Source organism: Amyelois transitella, chromosome 6 (assembly GCF_032362555.1).
Source record: "Amyelois transitella isolate CPQ chromosome 6, ilAmyTran1.1, whole genome shotgun sequence".
NCBI classification, from domain to species: Eukaryota; Metazoa; Arthropoda; class Insecta; order Lepidoptera; family Pyralidae; genus Amyelois; species Amyelois transitella.
In genome coordinates, this window is record NC_083509.1 from 11,205,521 (window position 1) to 11,226,396 (window position 20,876).

The window sequence follows — 20,876 nt, forward strand, 5'->3', positions numbered from 1 at the left end:
TTTATGATATGCAATAAAGAATTTGAAATTGAAAAAATTGAAAAAGAGGCGTGATTTTAGTACAGTATTAATCCAGGAGCACGAGGGTCAAGTCGTTTCCTTGTCGGAGCATGTGAGACCCGGTCTGGCTCCCCGCCAGTCGACCTGTGACCAATAAATAGTGGTCGGTGTATGCGATCAGAACGTCGTATTGTCTAGTTGGGCTGTAGGCATAGAGCTGTTACTATGAACCTGAAGAAGTATGGCTTTTAGGACTCCGTGGTCGAACGGAGAAGTTTTATCATTTCCGTATGCCACAACTATTTTACTACTCCATTTCTTTCCCATGGATGTCGTAAAAGGCGACTAGGCGAGGGTGGGCTTATAAACTGGGGATTCTTTTTGTAGACGATGGGCTAGCAACCTGTATCTATTTGAATCTCAATTCTATTTATTATTAAGCCTAACGGAACGTGAACGGGGCGTATCAGTCTTTCAAGACTGTTGGCTCTGTCTACCCCGTAAGGGATATAGATGTGATTATATGTATACTAAATGATTTTTAGGATTCCGTAGCCAATAACACGGAAGTGTAGCAAAACGTTCGACGAGAGTTTGCGTGCTATATGATTGAAATTTGTAATTCAAAATTGTACAGTATGACATGGTAACATAAAATTACTGAACGATAGATGTTTAAACTACTTCCTACAGAGAGCTGCTCCTACAAGAAGTTTACAATTAAATGTTCATGTAGACTAAAACTGTAACTATATATTTATAATGTAAGCTAAAGAATAATAATCTTGTAGGTGTTGTTTAAAAAAAAAAAAACTAAATATACAAGAATCTAAACACCGTTCCACAAACAAGATGGCCACGTCGCAAGACTGCGCTGTCCCTAATTCTCCACACGGAGCGACGATCCAGGATTAGTCCAGATTACAGCTCTGTCTAACGCCTTAGCTCGCCATTGAAGTAAATCACAGGAACTGCCTTTATCTCACTGCGCAACAAAGTTGGTATTCGGTATGTTAATTTTAGTTAGAATAGTTTATATACGTGTTAAATTGTAAAATTTAAAATAATTACTTAAATCATATTTAGAAACATAGGGATATACATTAGGGATAAAGACGTGACCATATGTATGTATGTATAAAATAAGCATTATTTTACAAATATACTTACCAACAGTATTATTTAGTCTACTCACATCATATCACTATATATGTATGTATGTAAATTTAGAAATAGGCAGTGTCTATGCCTCATCCTTCTATAGCGTCATCCCGCCATCATCAAGCCTGGCATCATTTCTTCTTTGGTCACGTCCAATAACGAGAGAATGATAATTTCAAACCTCTGTCAGTTAAGAGTCAGGTGGAAGCTACCAGGTCACGCGACAGATCACCCATCAATGAACGAATGATTAACTATTGGTAATAAGTGAACACATGTTCACTTTTATGTGAGATAAACAGGCTTTTACGACTAGGTACTCCGCCTATAATATAGCGACTAAAACGATGTGAGTGAACTAAATAATAGTGTCGGTAAGTAATTTTTTAAAATAATGCTTATTTTATACTTCAATAAAATGTAATAAAATATGTTTCTTTATAAATTATTTAAAATAACTTTCTATGTGTCATCATCATTTGGCATTGGTCTAAGTGTCAATGATTTTGACGGAGATAAGTAAGGTTTTACGAAAGTTGATTCCAGACTGGAAAAAAATAAGAATAAAAAAACACATCGACAATGTAACGTCTTAGCTAACCAAGGAAGTTAATTGCAGGAACTGACATTTATTATTTATACATAACGACGCCTTAACTAACCACTGAAGTAAAAAAACAAGAGCAGACATTTCTTTTTTGTATTTTATTACGACGCCCATAGTAGCCATGTTACAATTTAGCTGTAGACGATAACTATCGGTATAGAAATAGACTGCAATAATAGCTGGTTCTTATTGGAAAAAAAAACCTGAATAGATTCAAATAAATTCGGAAAATGTTGACAGGGAATCAACATTATGACTCGTTAGCCCACTGACAGAAAATAATGTTCTTGTTATTTCAGTTAACTCAAATCGTTTATTTTTATAAGAATAGAATAGAATAGATTTATTTTCAAAATCGGATACAAGGTATCACTTATTAACGTCAAATCACATGTATAGAAGAAGCGGTGGAACGAACTACACTGCAGCATTTTCACCAGACGTTAAATTACAAATATATGCATGTAGATCACACACACTATAAATAAACCGTAATGCAGATATTAATTATTACATTTGGTATCATCAACTTGATAATAGACATTAAATTGTAAATTATATTTTACTATTATATATAAATTATAAAAAACTTTTACAATGTACAAGAAACAAATAAAAAATTATTCTTGTCCTTTCTATGCATATCGACATCTGCGGATCTAGCCAACATTATCCAACGTTATTATCTGTAAGTATAGCCCAGAAATATGAAGGATTACCAGGTAATATTATAATATTCTTTAGAGTAATAACCGGGCGCCTTGTGTAAAATACTCGTAGTGAGGTATTAAGTGAAGTCTGGAAAGTGGAATATTTCTTATCACAAAAGAAAGTAGTTAAGAAACGTGTTAGTTTTTGTATTTTCATGTTTTATTATAAAACTGTGTTTAAGAGAAGAATTTTTGAAGTTTCTTAATAAATTTTCTTTTTAAAAGATTTAAGTTTATTGTGAAGAACTTGCCTTCTCAGCAAAAAAACAATGTTTATCAACTACTTACTTATTAGCTTATTTATAACTTTTTAAAAAGTCCGAGGGGACTTAGAGGGGCAAATAAAGGTATTTGCTCCGTCTGTATGTATGCGCTAATCTTGGAAAGTTGTGGGCAGATTTGTCCTGTATAAAATTTTGGGTTTTCTGATGATAATTTATCTATAACGCTACCCGTACAAAGCCGGGAAAGGGAATTTTTGACAATTTTTTTTAAAAACTAACGACGTCATTAAAAAGTACATTTGACAGAAAAACATAACATCATACAAATTATCAGGTCTTAATCTCTTACTTACGGGGTAGACAGAGCCAACAACCACAGGCACAGCCGCACGTGGTGCTGAGACAAAAAAAAAATGAGAGGACACTTGCCCATCGCCTAAAAAAAGAATCTCAAACAAAACGAAGTGTGGAAAAATGTGAAACCGGTAGTACTCAAAACAATCTCAATGAAATGAGGAGTCCCAGTAAATTCCCTCCTTCCGATAAGGGAATAAATGTCACATCGGATAGGGAATCTGGACGCTATCGGCATCGGATCGGGCGAACAGCTGAGCATTAGATGGCTTATCAATTCCATCCTATCTTCGAATTCCCGTGCTGAGGCCACGCGAAGAAACACAAGCGACGAGAGTTGCGTCTTAGATTTATTCTACATACATACAATATAGTCACGTCTATATCCCTTGTGGGGTAGACAGAGCCTTGAAAAGACTGATAGGCCACGCTCAGCTATTGGGCTAAATGATAGAATTGAGATTCAAATAGTGACAGGTTGCTAGCTCATCGCCTAAAAAAAGAATTTGTAAGTCTATCCCTTAGTCGCCTTTTACAACATCCATGGGAAAGAGATGGAGTGGTCCTATTCTTTTTTGTACTGGTGCTGGGAACCACACGGCACAAAATTTATTCTACTGGTACTTCATTAGATTAGGTTATTATTTTTACACAGGACCACTCCATATCTTTCCCATGGATGTTGAAAAGGGTGACCAAGGGATGGGCTGATAAACTTGATTTTTTTCCTATAGGTAATTGGCTAACAACTTGTCACTATTTGAATCTATCTCAATTCCATCAGTTAGCCATACGCTGAACGCGGCCTGTCAATCTTTTCAAGACTGTTGGCAGATACAGATACATATAATCACGTCTAAATCCCTTGCGAGGAAGATAAAGCCAACCGTCTTGAAAAGACTGATAGGCCACGTTTAGCTATTTGGCTTTAAGATAGAATTGAGATTCAAATAGTGACAGGTTGCTAGCCCATCGCCTAAAAGAAGTTTGTAAGCCTATCCCTAAGTCGCCTTTTACGACATACATGGGAATGAGACGGAGTGGTCCTATTCTTTTTATTTGTGCCGGAAACTACACGGCACTAATACCGTAAGGGATATAGGCGTGATTATATGTATGTATATACATGTATGTACTTCTTTTTACAGTTATACATACAATAAAAAATATTTTTATACCGCAATTGATCGGTAGCTCGCTCGGACATTCCCACAACAGATTCTACCTCACAGACCTAATGCATACAATGCGATTAACGTATCTAGTTCACCGAGAACACGCAAGAACCACAGCTTAATAAGTTTACAGCCGTTTTGACAACATTACAAACAAAAGAGCTTACTATTATTACTTGACTAAGCTTTAAGTTATGTTTTGTAGGTTTGTTTCGTATTACTTTGATATTAAAACTTACAGCTGAACGTGGCCTTTCAGTCTGTTGGCACTGTCTATCCCGCAAGGGATATAGACGTGATTATATTTATGTGTATGTATGTTCTTTGACACTTATGTGAAAAAACTAACTATAGTCCATAAGTTTGTCCGGTCTAAAAGTTCTCTGAAATAGCTGGTGTATTGTCCCTAAGAGGGGTAGAAGGAGGTCTTTTTGTATACCAGTTTCTAAGTTGGACAAAGCCTAACACATCTGAGAAAACCGCATTCAAATCGGAATAACAGTTTTCGCGTTTTTCGTGTACAAACTTCAGGCAGAAATAGAAAGAAAAGCTTCTTCTGGTCTTACATAGATCCCCCATATTTTCGGCTAATGTCTTTCAATGTATAGATGCGGAAGTCTGTTTGTCCGTTAAGCATTCACGACTCGATAAACGTACAGTTTTAAAAACATACATACATATAGTCACGTCTATATCCCTTACGGGGTGGACAGAGCCAACAGTCTTGAAAAGACTGATAGGCCACGTTCAACTATTTGGCTTAATAATCAAATTGAGATTCAAAGAATGACTGGTTGCTAGCCCATCGCCTAAAAAAAGAATCCCAAGTTTATAAGCCAATCCCTTAGTCACCTTTTACGGCATCCATCGTAAAGAGGTGGAGTGGTCTTATTCTTTTTCGTATTGAATTGTAAAAAAAGAATAGTATAATAATTTTACTCTACGATGTGGTTAATTGTTGGATTTAAATTACATAACAAAAAATTTTAGGTGTTAGCTTGATATAAATATTTAATCAGTATTAAAATCAGACAGCTTATGTTGTGACACTAAATAAGCTATACTGAGACAATGTTTTGTAAACTATCGTAAACATTTTATAGGTTGCTGATAAAATTCATCGTTTTAAAATGTATGAAGTATCATGCTGAAAACGTGATAAACATGTCGAGAGAAACATGAAAGTTTGTAGTTCATTTAAGTATTGGAAAAAATATTGTACCGTGTGTTTTCCGGCACCAATAGAAAAACAATAGGACCACTCCATCTCTTTCCCATTGATGTCGTAAAAGGTGATTAAGAAATTGGCTTATAATTTTTTTTTTTTTGCATACATACAAATAATTACGTCCATATCCCTTGCGGGGTAGACAGAGACAAAAGACTGATAGGCTATGATCAGCTATTGGGCTAAATGATAGAATTGAGATTCAAATAGTGATAGGTTGAAAGCCCATCGCCTAAAAGAAGAATCCCAAGTTAATAAGCCTATGCCTTATGGGAAAGTTATATGAAAAATAGAGGCCGCCCGCGACTTCGTCCGCATGGAAACCCTATCAATCCCGCGGGAACTCTGGGATATTCTGGGTCTTCAGCTACCTACATACCAAATTTCATGGTAATCGGTTCAGTAGTTTTTGCGTGAAAGAGTAACAAACATCCATACAAACTTTCGCCTTTATAATAGTAGTAGGATTTACTCATATATTGAAGTTTGAACGATCTTATATTCCATCCTTAAGTTATCCAGCTTAACGTGACCTCTAGAGTATTTTAAAGACTATACAAATCTCTAGTTACATGAACATCTACGAGCTGTAAATGGAATCTGCTAAGGTATCTAACACGAAATGGCAGTATCTGTTAGTATCTCGATATCGGCAATGTAATCGACTCACGATTATGCTTTAATCGATTCGGGATTGTGTAATGGCATGCATTCGATTTGTGGTTCTGGCCGGGGAATTCTCTGTGCGAAATTATCACTATGTACCTTCTTACTCACTGGTCACTATATGTTAACATACATACATAAAATCACGCCTCTTTCCCGTAGGGGTAGGCAGAGACTACCTCTTTCCACTTGCCACGATCCCTGCATACTTCCTTTGCTTCATCCACATTCATAACTCTCTTCATGCAAGCTCGGCGGTTTCGGGTACTTTTGACCTGACCCTTTACCAGGACGTCCTTAATTTGATCAAGATATGTTCGTCTAGGTCTTCCCACCCCGACCTTTCCCTGTTAATGTGTTAACCCCGAATTCAAATTCAAAATTTTTATTCATTATTATAGGATACTTCATATCGCTAAATAATTGTCAAAACGTTTGGTTTCACAACATTGGTTGACGTCAAATAAATTACTTAAAACTAAGTTTACTGCCGCTTCCAAGGTGCAGAAGAAGCGGTAACAAACTGCACTGCAGCATTTTCTTCAACAACGACAACTTCACAATTATCCAAACTTAGAATAGAATGTGGACGAGAGAATACATTGTTCAGATTAATATATTTATTGATTTGATTGATTGCCAATTTTAAAAAGATTTATGTACAGAGTGTACTGAATTTTGATTTAGGTTCAAATCAAACTACAATTCACTACAAGGTTCCTGTGCCAAGCTCAAGCCAGATGTTTTTATCATTCAGGTAATCATCAGTCCTATAATAAGCCTTCTCACAAAGTACTTTTTTTACATACTCTTTGAATTTTCGGTTGGGCTTATCAAGAGCAGACTCCGGCAACCTATTATAAAATCTCGTATACAGAATCAGAATCAAAAAGAGTAGTGTAATTAATTCTTAATTAATTCTTAATTAATTCTTCTGTGTTCCTGGCATAAGTCCAGATTACATCATCAACCTCTCTTCATAAGAGCACGGGGTGCGCTGAATCGTGGATTGGGTGAGTTAGGTTTTTGCACAAAGCGACTACATCTGACCTCCGCAACTTTTGCAGGAAAACCTATCACATCCTGGATCATAGCCAACCATCCTGTTGTCTTTTAAGGGTGTTTTAAACGTAAATTTATAGCTGATATGAAATGTATGTATATTCTTAATAATTATGTTCTTTTGTATCTTATGTGTAACAAGTGTGCCGTGTGGTTCCCGGCACCAATAAAAAAAAGGAATAGGACCACTCCGTCTCATTCCCGTGGATGTCGTAAAGGCGACTAAGGGATAGGCTTATAAATTTGAAATTCTTCTTTGGCGATGGGCTAGCAACCTGACACTATTTGAATCTCAATTTTACCTTAAAGCCAAACAGCTGAAAATGGCCAATCAGTCTCTTTAACGCTGTTGGCTACCCCACATGGGATATAGACGTGATTATATGTGTATGTATGTATAATGTGGGTAAGTTTATAAACCTATCCCTTAATCGCCTTTTACGACATCCATGGGAACGAGATAGTGGGGTCTTATTCTTTTTTAATTCATGCCGGGAACCATACTTTGGTTGTGTTGGCTTTTATACGGCTACTTGGTTGCAAAAGTTTTTGCTCATGGGAACAGGTATATTATCGGGTATGACATGGTTTACAGCTCAAGGCAGTGAGAGCTTTAGGGTGAAGCATAGCTTTACATTAATGTTATGTTATCACCTAAAAATATAATACATAGGGAATTATAAATAAAGTTAAAATATAAGGAAGTTATACTTTGTAGTTGTTCTAAAGTAGAGTACAAAGATATACTTATGTTTGGTTTTCATTGTACATACATACATATAGTCACGTCTATATCCCTTGCGGGGTAGACAGTGCCAACGGTCTTGAATAGACTGATTCTTAATGATAGAATACTAGTACTGTATGCCTAATGATAGTATTAAGAATCAAATAGTGATAGGTTTTCATCCTACCCCTCCCGATCACAAAATCTTAGTAGCAAAACGTCCATTAAAGCGAATCGTCTAATGAGCAATATGCCTAACTAGCTAATCACCCATGTAGCAAACATCTAACTATCGAGAGGTTTATATAACAAACGCCTATATAATCGTTTAAGTTGCAACACTTACTCGTATGAAGTTGATCGCAGAGTTTGCATGTGTTTTAAAAATGTATAGGGAATTTCCCGATTTGCCATAATAAACGCTTTTACGCGGACTGGCTACAACATAGTTAATAATAAAATTCCCTATTTTATTTACGATTTCAAAAACATATTTCAAATTTTCAGCGCAAATTGCCAGTACGAAATGGCACTTTGTCACTTTGAAAAACATTTGTGGAATTCGGCTTATAATGAGGGACCAAAGGGCACCTGAATATTTGAACTTCAACCCGTGTGAGTGAGGACTTGCCCCAATAACATTGGAGTTTAAGGCATTTATTTAACGTCAAGGTTACGCCTACGGACATTGTAGTAATGTCCTTGTGTTAGGTCTTTAGAAAAGTCTCGAATTCTCCCTTGATTACTTTGGAAAATACAAATACAAAAAGATTTAATATCTTATGGACCGTGGGTTTGTTTTTAAGTGTTTCAAGTCGAAACCTTTGACACCTTTTTTGTGCACACTGCGTATGTTACATTAATGAAAGTCAGTTTAGTGGTTTGTCTGTAAGGTGTTACTTCATAAATTTATAAACAAATAAGCTTACTTTCGCATTTATTATATACTTCAGTATTTTTATAATAAAGTATTTGTTATAAAGGCTATTTATTATATAGCCTCGAAATAAATTATTTGATGATACAGCCAAAAAAAATATATATATAGAAATGATGTAGACAGCAGAGAGTACCGGGAGAGGCCGCGCTGCGTCGCGAGCGACCCTAATGCAGCTCATTTAGAACAAATGGCCTGCATTATGGCGGCTGCGATGTTTACTCGCACAAAAACACAGCATTTTTAACCATATTCATGTACTGTTTGTTTCCTAGCACTTAATAATAGGATCTTTTTCCCATAGATATCTCAATGGATGACTGATATGTGTGTCCAATTTGTTTTTATTGACGAGGACCAATGACAAGAGCAGAGGCTTTATATTAACTATATTTATTTACTATTGTGATATTTCTTGTAAGTAGATGTTGGTCTTCTTTTGTTAGTAAAAACAAATGATATCATAAAAAGCGACTAAAAATAAGCATATACTCGTATTTATCTCCTTCAAATTTCCATGCTGGTCGGGTAGAGAGAAATCGTAGTGTGTGTCAGCTGAATTTCTTCCAGTGCAGATTCCAAAAGTCAATCAAGGAGAACGCTAATAAACGCGGGATTGTTGTTTAAGGCAATGGGTTAGCGGCATGTCACTATTTGAATCTCAGTTCCATCTGTAAGCCATGTGGCCTTCCAGTCTTTTTGAGAATGTAGACCCTTTCTACCACGAAAATAATAATGACGTGATATGTGTGTGTGTAGTATTAATAATTCTACTATTAATAACTCTGTGTTACATATGAAAGTGGGTTTGTTTATTTGTAGACAGGGCAGTAAGCAACGGGAGAGGTCGCGCTGTGGCGTGGCGACACTTATGCAGCTCATTTAGAACAAATGGTCTGCATTACTCACAAAAATTTTTAAATTATTTATTTAAAATATTTTTAATATTTAAATGTTTTAAATATATACTTAATTTAATACAAATACGCAATTGTATACTTCTGGCGTTTGTCCTTGATGTATTATCACCTTTCCAGAAAGGAGCCATAGTGTAACGAATAGGTAAGACGTCATATTCGGAAAAAGAAAGGATTTCACGGAAATTCCATCAGAACGGATAGTGACCGGCTTTTTAGTTTCACGCGAGCCGAACTGTGAGCGCTCGCTAGTGTAGCATATAATATTATGCTAGCGAGATGTGATGATACTAGCGCTATGCTACTAGCGCTAGTATAACATACTAGCTGTGCCCGCGACTTCGTCCGCATGGAATAGTTAATTTGGACATCATTGAAGCCCTCAAGGATGAATAACTTTCTCCGTTTTTTTTTTCACATTTTCCATTATTTCTTCGCTCCTAATAAACGTAGCGTGATGTTATATAGCCTAAAGCCTTCCTCGATAAATGGTGTATTCAATACAAAAAGAATTTTTCAATTCGAACCATTAGTTCCTGAGATTACCGCGTTCAAACAAACAAACAAACTCTTCAGCTTTATAATATTAGCATAGATAATTTCTAACAAGAGTCCAAAACACACCAATTCGCGAACAGATACAAAGACATTTTTAAAACAACTATCCCTGGCGTTAATAAATTGTTTGTTATTTCTTTAACTGCGAACCCGATATCGGGTGTTTAATTTAACCGACCTCTGCCTCTACACGAGACGTTTCGAACGCCAATTATTAGCTTCCGACACCAGTAAAATCTAATTCCGTTTAGTTCCCAGAACGTGTTAATCTCACAAGTTGCAATGCGGTATAAACAAACACCCACACTTATTACACGACCATTATACTTTGACATCCCCTGACCCCTTCTAACTTAATGATATTAGAGAAATCCGCGCGAAATTTAACACACCGTATAGGCCTCGCTACACTGGCCGCTTTTATCGTAAGCACTACCCGAGCTATTTAAGGATGTAATCAAGCGGAAGGTAATTGCATATAATTGGTTCAGGTGTTAACAACTCCCGAAATGTGCCGGTTAAGCTGTTGCAAATTTAGGGATTCGCAATTTATGTGTTGGACCGTTTACGCTCGCGTTATCAAAATAAATTTGGGTACAAACGGTGGGCGCCACGGTAAGGTTAACCGTAAACTTTATAATGTCGGGGCGCAGACGCTTAGGAGGGAAATTAATATTTGTTAGTTATATTTATGCCATCAAAAATATCCTGTTAAAAAACCAAGTCTCGCAACTCAGTCTTTCTACCGTAAAAAGTTGGGAGATCCATGTAATACCGAGTCGATTAATCAATTTAGTCTCTACTTAAAGGACGTTCTGTCTTAAGTTATTACATAAGTTATTATCATGCCAATATTAAAAATATTTTACGTTTTTAACAAACTGATTCTTAAGAGAACTGTGAAATTGACTTAGGCGAAGAAGTAGCTGAAAAAAGCGACTAGTCAAGTATAATGGGGATTATTATGATACAGATACACGTATTTGATAAGCAAAACCATCAATTCCGGCAAATTTACTTCGCTACTACAATACCGCCGCACTCGCACTAAACACTCAATTTTTCAACCAACACCGGTACACACCGCTCATACATTTTAAATAACCCGGCCAAGTAAAGGAGACACCGGGGAAGTTGCCCACTGGCGTCTAACCATTACTCCGAGAAATGCCAATTTAAACTTGTAACGAGGTTTGCCGCGAGTGGCTGCGGAACGAAATTAAAAACTCCACAGGCTCAACGCTCGAATAGCTCCGGTGACTGGATGGGCGCCTGGTAACAGGCCTAACTTTCATCCTCACTTTGTTACGTACTTCCCCCACGGCAATTTTCAGCCTTTTCAACGCGGATCATGGGCAAAAATGGCGCCAACTAGTTTAGCCCCCGTGTATCGAAATATAATAAGGGTTAACAATTTTTCTTACCGAGTTTATCGCCGTTGAAAATTGCTCCATTTTTATAAATATGATACACTAGCTGTGCCCGCGACTTTGTCAGCGTGGATTAGTTAATTTGGGCATCATTGAAGCCCTCAAGGATGAATAATTTCCCCCGTTTTTTTTTTCACATATTCCATTATTTCTTTGCTTATTGTATTATAGTTGTAGCGTGATGTTATATAGCCTAAAGCCTTCCTCGAGAAATGGCCTATTCAACGCAAAAAGAATTTTTCAATTCAAACCAGTAGTTCCTGAGATTAGCGCGTTCAAACAAACAAAAAAACAAACTCTTCTGCTTTATAATATTAGTATAGATGAGTAGCTACCGTAGCGCTATCAGTATTATATATGTATATCATATATCAAAAAACTATCGCTATCCCGTTTCACATCTTGATAAAAAGCGAAACAGCTATAGTTTTTCACGCGATATACCTAAAGCGCATGGTGCGTGGCAGGCAACGGGGCATGCAAAAATAGTTACTGCGCAACTAAAGTTTTAGATACATTTTATTAGGAAGCATTTCACATGAGACGTATCTCAAAATTCAGAAGCACTAACACAGTTTAGCACTTCACGACCCGTTGTCGAGGGCACGTAAAGACCGCTGAATAAGTCCTAAAACTTCTAGACAAGAATAGTACACTGACATTATAAGGAAAATGGACGCTTAATTATCTAAAGCTTATTGTTTCTCTTGGCATTGGTTCCGGTTGTATCCCCAGAAGTCTAAACAGGAGCCTTGCATTAAACATCCAAAAATTAAATGAACGTTACCGTTATCCGTACCAAAGTTTGGACGCATCAGTATTACGGCTCTGCACTTTTTATAAATAATTTTTCAATTTAAGTAAAACAAAATTATACATAAAATCACGCCACTTTCCCGGAGAGGCAGGCAGAGCATACTTCTCCTTCTTCTGCGCCTACATACATATAATCACGTCTGTATCCCTTACAGAGCCTACAGTCTTTAAAAATATGAAACGCCACGATCGGCTGAAAAAACTGAGACTCAAAAAATAACAGAAAATCTCAATATGTTTATATTGCAATCGAATACCTAGTCTATTAATCCTAACATATCATTGGACACATACCACTTTAAAAACAAACTTGTAGATGCTGCGGCATGTTCCGAAACAATCCAGATGGTAAGACAGGACCGTACGTGAGCCGCGTGGTTATTGCGACCCTCGGCTTGTGCCTCTTGTCCACAGACATACGTCTAGTTAGATACCGCCTATTAAACATTTTGTCCGCTGTCATGAGCCTACTGGAAGATCTTTTATCGTATGTACATCATTTATTAATCATTATTTCTTTATCGCTCTAATAAAGAAAATGCTGCAGTGCAGTTTGTTACCGCTTCTTCTGCACTGACGCCTTGGAAGCGGCAGTAAACTTAGTTTTAAGTTATTTATTTGACGTCAACCCATGTTGTGAAACCATAAGATTTGACAATTATTAAGCGCCGTTAATTTATTTAATTAAGTATCCTTAAATAATGAATAAAAATTTTGATTTTTTTTTCAACAAAGCTGCAAAGCTAAAGATAAACTTTGCAAAAGGGTACTATTTTTTTTAACTTTCATTTTCTCATAACTATAGTCCCGGTTACATCCTCACCACACTCGAGAGGAAACCTACCATGGAGCGCCCTAGACCATGGATCTTGGATTGGGTGAGTCAGGTTTTAACACGAAGCGACCCACGTCTGAGCTCCGTAACCTTTGCAGAGGAACCTATACCCGTTTTTGACCATGGTCACACATCCAGCTGCCTGAATGTTCAATCCTCCCGATGTCATTCATCATCGTAGGAGCATCAATAATGTACATAAGATTTGAATGCATACATACATACATATGTATAATCAAGTCTATGTCCCTTGCGGGGCAGTAAGAGCCAGCAGACTTGAAAATACTGATATGCCACGTTCAGCTATTTGGCTTAACGATAGAATTGAGATACAGTAATAGTGACAGGTAGTAAGTTTATGAACCTATCCCTTAGTTGCCATTAACGACATCTATGGCAACGAGATGGAGTGGTCCTATTCTTTTTTTTTTATTGGTGCCGGGAGCCACACGGAACGGATTTGAATGATGTGCCTTTATGTGCCTCACGCATTTACCTACATACATATATTGGTGTGGTCTAGCTTAATCTATGTCTATGTCATCTCCCCCAATAGTTGTAGATAAGGACTGTTATTGAATATTAAACTCACAAATGTGAACGAACCTATGGGTTTATTGAATAAAGTTTTATATGTTGAATTATTCGGTTTCGGGTTAAACAAGTTTTATAAGTTTCGGAGAAATGTGCGACGATCAAATGTATTCAAAGCAATACTTTTCGCTTGATGTTCTTGTGTACGAAAATGGCTGAATAAACTTATTTGAAAACTTTATTGTTATCATTATTTTGATCGCATTCAGAGCTGTTAGATCCCAAATTGTGTGGCCTCATACCAGTAAAGTTTTTTTTTTCTTTAAATGCCTTTAAAGAACTGCCTTAAAAAAGAATCCAAAGTTCATTAACCTTTTTCTTGGTGGACTTTTCCACTCCGTACTGGAACAGAAGCAACTGGCACACACTATTCTTCACTACCACAACAGCACGGAAGCATGCACTAGTTGAATGTGTCTAATCGCTTGGTCGTCTTTTACGGGCACACTTCATACATACATACTTACATATAATCACGTCTATATCCCTTGCGGGGTAGACAGAGCCAACAGTCTTTAAAATACTGATTGGCCACGTTTAGCTGTTAAGCTTAATGGTAGAATTCATACATACATACATGTAATCACGTCTATATCCCTTGCGGGGTAAACAGAGCCAACAGTCTTTAAAAGTCTTACAGGCCACGTTCAGTTGTTTGGCTTTATGTTAGAATTGAGATTAAAATAGTGACAGGTTGCTAGCTCATCGCCTAAAAGCAGAATCCCAAGTTTATAAGCCTATCCCTTAGTCGCCTTTTACGACATCCATGGGAACGAGATGGAGTGGTTCTATTCTTTTTTCTATTGGTGCCGGGAACAACACGGCACCACCATCCACACTAATAATAAAGAGGAAAGATTTGTATTTTTGTATGTTTGTGTGGATTAAACTCAAAAACTACTGGTCCGATTTTGATAAAATTTGGCACAGATATAGAATAGACCTTCAAAAGTGACATAGGCATAAATTTGTTTTGAAATAAATTTATTTCAAAATATAAAACACAAAAATATGTCCACCCGTGCGAAGCCGGGGCGGGCCGCTAGTTTTAAATAAACTAAATTCACGTACAGTTTGCTAAATTAATTTAGTATAATATTCGCCGTCAACAATGCGAATGTCAAACTATGCTAATTGAATCGGACAAACTTAATTACTATATTGAAAATTCTCATTATTACTAGAAATGGCGAACAACGAAAAGCTTTGAATAAGCTCAAAACTTAAAGCTATGTCTACGCCCACGATAATTGCTTGAAAGTTGAAAATAACTTATTACAAAACAAAAAGTTTTGCTGAAAAGTTTTTGTTAAAGAAAATACACCTGTGACGTTTTGTAAGCAGAATTATAACTGCGTTTTACTAGCTTATGCGCGCGGTTCTTCCCGCGTCAAAAGTATCTACCTATGTCCTTTTCCGTAAGCACTATAAAACTACATACGCGTCTGCAAAATTTCATGAAGATCGGTCCAGTGGTAAAGACGCGAAAAACTATTACTTATTATAGCATATTATATTAAACATATATTTAACATACATATTATATTATACTATAGAATAGAATATTACATTCAATCGTAAAAAAACAGAACCACTCCGTCTCATTCACATGGATGTCGTAAAAGGCGACTAAGGGATAGGCTTATAAATTGGGATTCTCCTTTTAGGCGATGGGCTAGCAACCTATCACTATTTAAATCTCAATTCTATCATTAAGCTGAACGTGGCCTATCAGGCTTTAAAGACTGCTGGCTCCGTCTACTCCGCAAGGGATAGGTATAGGCGTGATTATATGTGCTATGTATTAAATCGTAACAATATTTCACAGATAAAACAATTACCAACAAAAAGTAACAAAAAAATAAAGCACAAAAACTGCACGTCGCACAAAGAGAGCATTTAATTATGTTGCCGAAACAAAGTTTATTAATTTCACTCACCATGAAATTGTAAAAACAGTATGTACAAAAAAATAAAGAAATGTTTAATGAAATCAGCATAAGTCTGGGGTGGACAACAACGTCAGTCGCATTCTGCATTACAACTGTGGCTGGAAATAAAAAAAATACGGCCAAGACCGCATCGCACTGCGCGTGCGGTTCCGTGGCAGTGTAAAAGTTATATCAATAACTGTCTCTCTTCAACAATGGGTCAGGTTATTATAAAAAAAAAAGATATATGTATATGTGCCGTGTGGTTCCCGACACCAATAGAAAGAAAAATAGGACCACTCCAACTCTGTCCCATATGTAGATATCGTAAAAGGCGACTAAAGGATAGGCTTATAAACTTGGGTTTATTCTTTTAGGCGATGGGCTAGCAACTTGCCACTATTTGAATCTCATTTCTTTCTTCAAGCCAAATATTTGAACGTGGCCTATCAGTCTTATCAAGACTGTTGGCTCTGTCTATCCCGCAAGGGATATAGACGTGATTATAAATATGTATATATATGAGACTTATTACACAGATTAAGTAAGCCTCGAAGTAATGTCGTCAATAAATATTATTTGTGTTTGTACGGTTGGAAATACCTACAAAATTTAAGAGGTAATCGAACGCAAGGTCACACACATTTTGATTACCTCAAGAAAATCCTTCGCAATTTATAGCAACTGTATATATGTCCAGCATTTTTTAAAAGAACGGTTTTTATTTGCTCAATTTTTAATGGGGAATCCTGAAAAGAAATTTAATGCAAAAGAACGCGACAAACGCGGGATGCAATCAACATCTCATTAGCGGATCCCTTAATTCCCGCGTCCCCGGGGAATCCCCCTGATTCCTTCGATAAACCGTTTATTACAATTCCCTTTCTTCCCCTTGTCCCGAATCCGTCCGATAGAAGGTGGAAAGTGATTTTAAAATTTAAATAAATACTTCATATAATCATTTGCTTCTAACGATTTCACAGTTACATGAATCTACTCGTATTTCAACCCAAAAGTGATTTAGTTACATACATACATAAAATCACGCCTTTTCCCCGAAGGGGTAGGCAGAGACTACCACTTGCCACGATCTGTGCATATCTAAGTAGGTAGGAAGGAAGGAAGTCCTTCGCTCCATCCACATTCATAACTCTCTTCATGCAAGCTCGGCGGTTTCGGGTACTCTTGACCTGACCCTTTGCCAGGACGTTCGACGGTTTAGTTACTTCGGTTAAATAAGAACCTACATTAATTTGGAAATAAATAAGTTATTTATTATTTGTTTCACGTTTACAGGATACTTATAGGAATAATTAATACAAGAAACAGTTGAACATATATATCTGCATACTTTCACCGCTTCATCCACATTCTTAACTCTTCATGCAAGCTCGTCAGTTTCGGGTACTCTTAACCGGACCTTTTTCTAGGACGACCCTGGTTTGATCAAGATACATTTATCTAGGCGTACTCACTCCACGATTCTCATGCACACTCTCATAACATCTTAAATATTAACAATTATTTCAAAACAAATTTATGCCTATGTCACTTTTGAAGGTCTATTCTATATCCGTGCCAAATTTTATCAAAATCGGACCAGTAGTTTTTGAGTTTATTCCACACAAACTTACAAAAATACAAATCTTTCCTCTTTATTATTAGTGTGGACAAATTTATGCCTATGTCACTTTTGAAGGTCTATTCTATATCTGTGCCAAATTTTATCAAAATCGGACCAGTAGTTTTTGAGTTTATTCCACACAAACATACAAAAATACAAATCTTTCCTCTTTATTATTAGTGTGGATTAAAAAATCATGTACAAAAACCCTCTCTAACGAAGTCTATCGAGAAACAACAAACCAAAAACACGTTCACTGGCATTAAGTTTCCGATCTCAAAATACAGTTCACGAAGTTGGTTTTAGACTTGACGCTAACCTGACGTGAATGAAGCAAGTTTATGAGGATTTCTATTGTGCTGTGAACTTGTAACTTTGAGGATCAAAGCATTGGGGGATTTGTAATGAATCGACGTGGATTTCTGCTCTTATATAGATTAGAGAGACTGAATTAATCTTGCGGGATGGGAAAATATATAAGAAGTTAAGAAATCTATACTTGGTATCTCATTGTATGTAAATGTGTCATCGAGATGACTTCTTGGCTCACGGTTTTTTTTTTCATGTCGATTTAACATACGTACATATTATCATGTCTTATCCCTTGTGGGGTACTCGAAAAGACCGATTGGCCATGTTTAGCTACATAGCTTGGTAATGGAATTAAAATTGAAACAGTCACAGGTTGCTAGTCCATCGCCTACAAATAGAATCCCAAGTTTATTACCCTATTCCTTATTTTTTTTCAAGGAGATTATTTCAGTAGATAACTCATGATGAGATAAAATAAACAAAATAATTTAATTTTACATACATACATATATACATAAAATCACGCCTCATTCCCGGAGGGGTAGGCAGAGACTACATCTTTCCACTTGCCACGATCTCTGCACACTTCCTTCGCTTCTTCCACATTCATAACTCTCTTCATGCAAGCTCGGCGGTTTCGGGTACTCTTGACCTGACCAAAGGGTCAGGTCTTGATCAAATTAAGGACGTTCGTCTAGGCCTTCCCACTCCGACCTTTCCCTCCACACTCTTCTTGTATATCTGCTTAGTCAACCTGTTTTCATTCATAATTTTATTTTATTCCTAATTTTAGTTTAGATTTTTATACTCCTCGTACTTTTTTATACGGTTCTGTCTTAAATGGTTTATTATTTTTATTCTTCAAAAAAGGCGAATTTAATTCAGGCGCAGAAAACTGCAAGTTAATATGTTAATTGGTTGTCTGAAAGAAATTGCATAATACAATAAAGGCCATTTTTACGCAACATTTTCATAATTATTTCCACAATACAGAATATTTTGTTAATTCATTAACGGCCTGATAGGCGTCCGAGCAACACTTTTAGTTGGAACAATTTTTTTTTTACATAAGTATCTATACTATTATTCATAAAAATACTCGTACGTATAGAAAGTACAAGACAATTTTTACTACGCTTTTATTTAATGAATATTTTCGAATATATTTGCACCCGCGCAAAGCCGGGGCGGGTCGCTAGTTTAATATAAATGTAAGAGTGAGATTAATAAATTATACGTAATATCATTTTCAATAATAAGTAGCGTTATTGTTTACATACGTCCTTATCCCTTGCTGAGTGTACACAGCCAATAGTCTCAAGACTTAAAGAAACGCCGTGCTTAAATAAGGATGGAACGTTTGTTATCATTTTTCCTTTATTAATTTTCATGATAAAAATTATTTTCTTTATCTTTCGTTTTATCTCTAAACTACAAAATAGGTAAATCGTGTAAAAACCTGACTTGCCCAAGAATCGTGGTCAAAAAGCGCTCATCCTTTCTAGAAAAGTGAGGACGCATCTGGGATTAACACCTTTTTTGTATCGGTGCCGGGAACCACACGGCACAAGAAGAAGATAATACAAATTGGACAAAATATTTTTACGAAACAGGAACAGCCCCGAAATTCTGTTACAATGTAATAAATGAGTAACTTTGTTTTTGTCAAGGTCCACCCGTCGCCCGCGGCTGAAGCCGTCCCTTCCCTATCGTAAACTTAATTTGCGCTAAACAGTATAATCAATCGAACGAGTCATGAATAATTCTGGAACAACAGCGCACCGCCAAACTTTTCCCTCCGCGTCCCTTCCTCGGCGTTGTAAAGGTCGGGGCACACTGTGCGTTAACGACGCCGCATCGGAACGCACCAAATGTAACAGTTTTAAAGCGTGTATGTTTTCAAAGTCAATTAATTGCTAGATATCATTATGTTAAACAGAAATAAGTATCCAGAGCCGTTGATTTTACTAAGGAATTAATCATATTGAAATTTGGTGCAAATAATTGCTTTAGGTAAATCATGAACTTATTAAGTACGTACGTTTTTTGGCTTGTCAAAAATAATATATACTCGTATATGTGACTATTAGAGTACTTAAATTTATCAATCATTGTGGACTATTGCGAGTATTAAAGATAACCGAATAATGTAGCCACATTTCAATGTACATACATACATATAATCACGTCTATATCCCTTGCGGGGTAGACAGAGCCAGCAGTCTTGAAAGACTCATTGAAAGTCATTTCAATGTAAAGATGAAATTCCACACATCTTAGCCGGCGACATTTCAGTGCCGTGCCACCAAAGCCCAATGTGTTTTAACCTTAAAGAACTCTTTATACACCCCAAAAACATTTCAACTCTATTGAATGAACTTTAATTTTGATAAAGTGGACTATGTCTGAGGCAGCTTCATTGTAACTGAATTGTGTAAGAAATTTACAAGTACAATTTCTATTTAAAAGCCTTCACTTGTTATGAATATTTTAAGATGAAGTTTCATGAAAGGTAGTGGAAACGTGGTATGTATAAACAATGACGTCGTAATTTAACGTTTTTTTTTTTGATAAGAACGCATGTTGAATGCAGTTCTTTCATTAGAAACCTTATCTAAGCAAATTTTTTTATCATTCTTCCGCGCGTTTGTTCCACTTATGTCCACTCTGGGGAGAAATCCAGGTCAGCTTAATACATACATACATACATATGGTCACGTCTATATCCCTTGCGGGGTAGACAGAGCCAATAGTCTTGAAAATACTGAATGTCCATGTTCAGCTATTCGGCTTAATGATAGAATTGAGATTCAAAGACAGTGACAGGTTGCTAGCCCATCGCCTAAAAAAGAATCCCAAGTTTGTAAGCCAATCCCTTAGTCACTTTTTACGACATCCATGGGAAAGGAATGGAGTGGTCCTATTCTTTTTTGTATTGGTGCCGGGAACCACATGGCACGGTCATATTAATACCATGATCGAAATAGGAAGTCAGGTGACTCCAGATT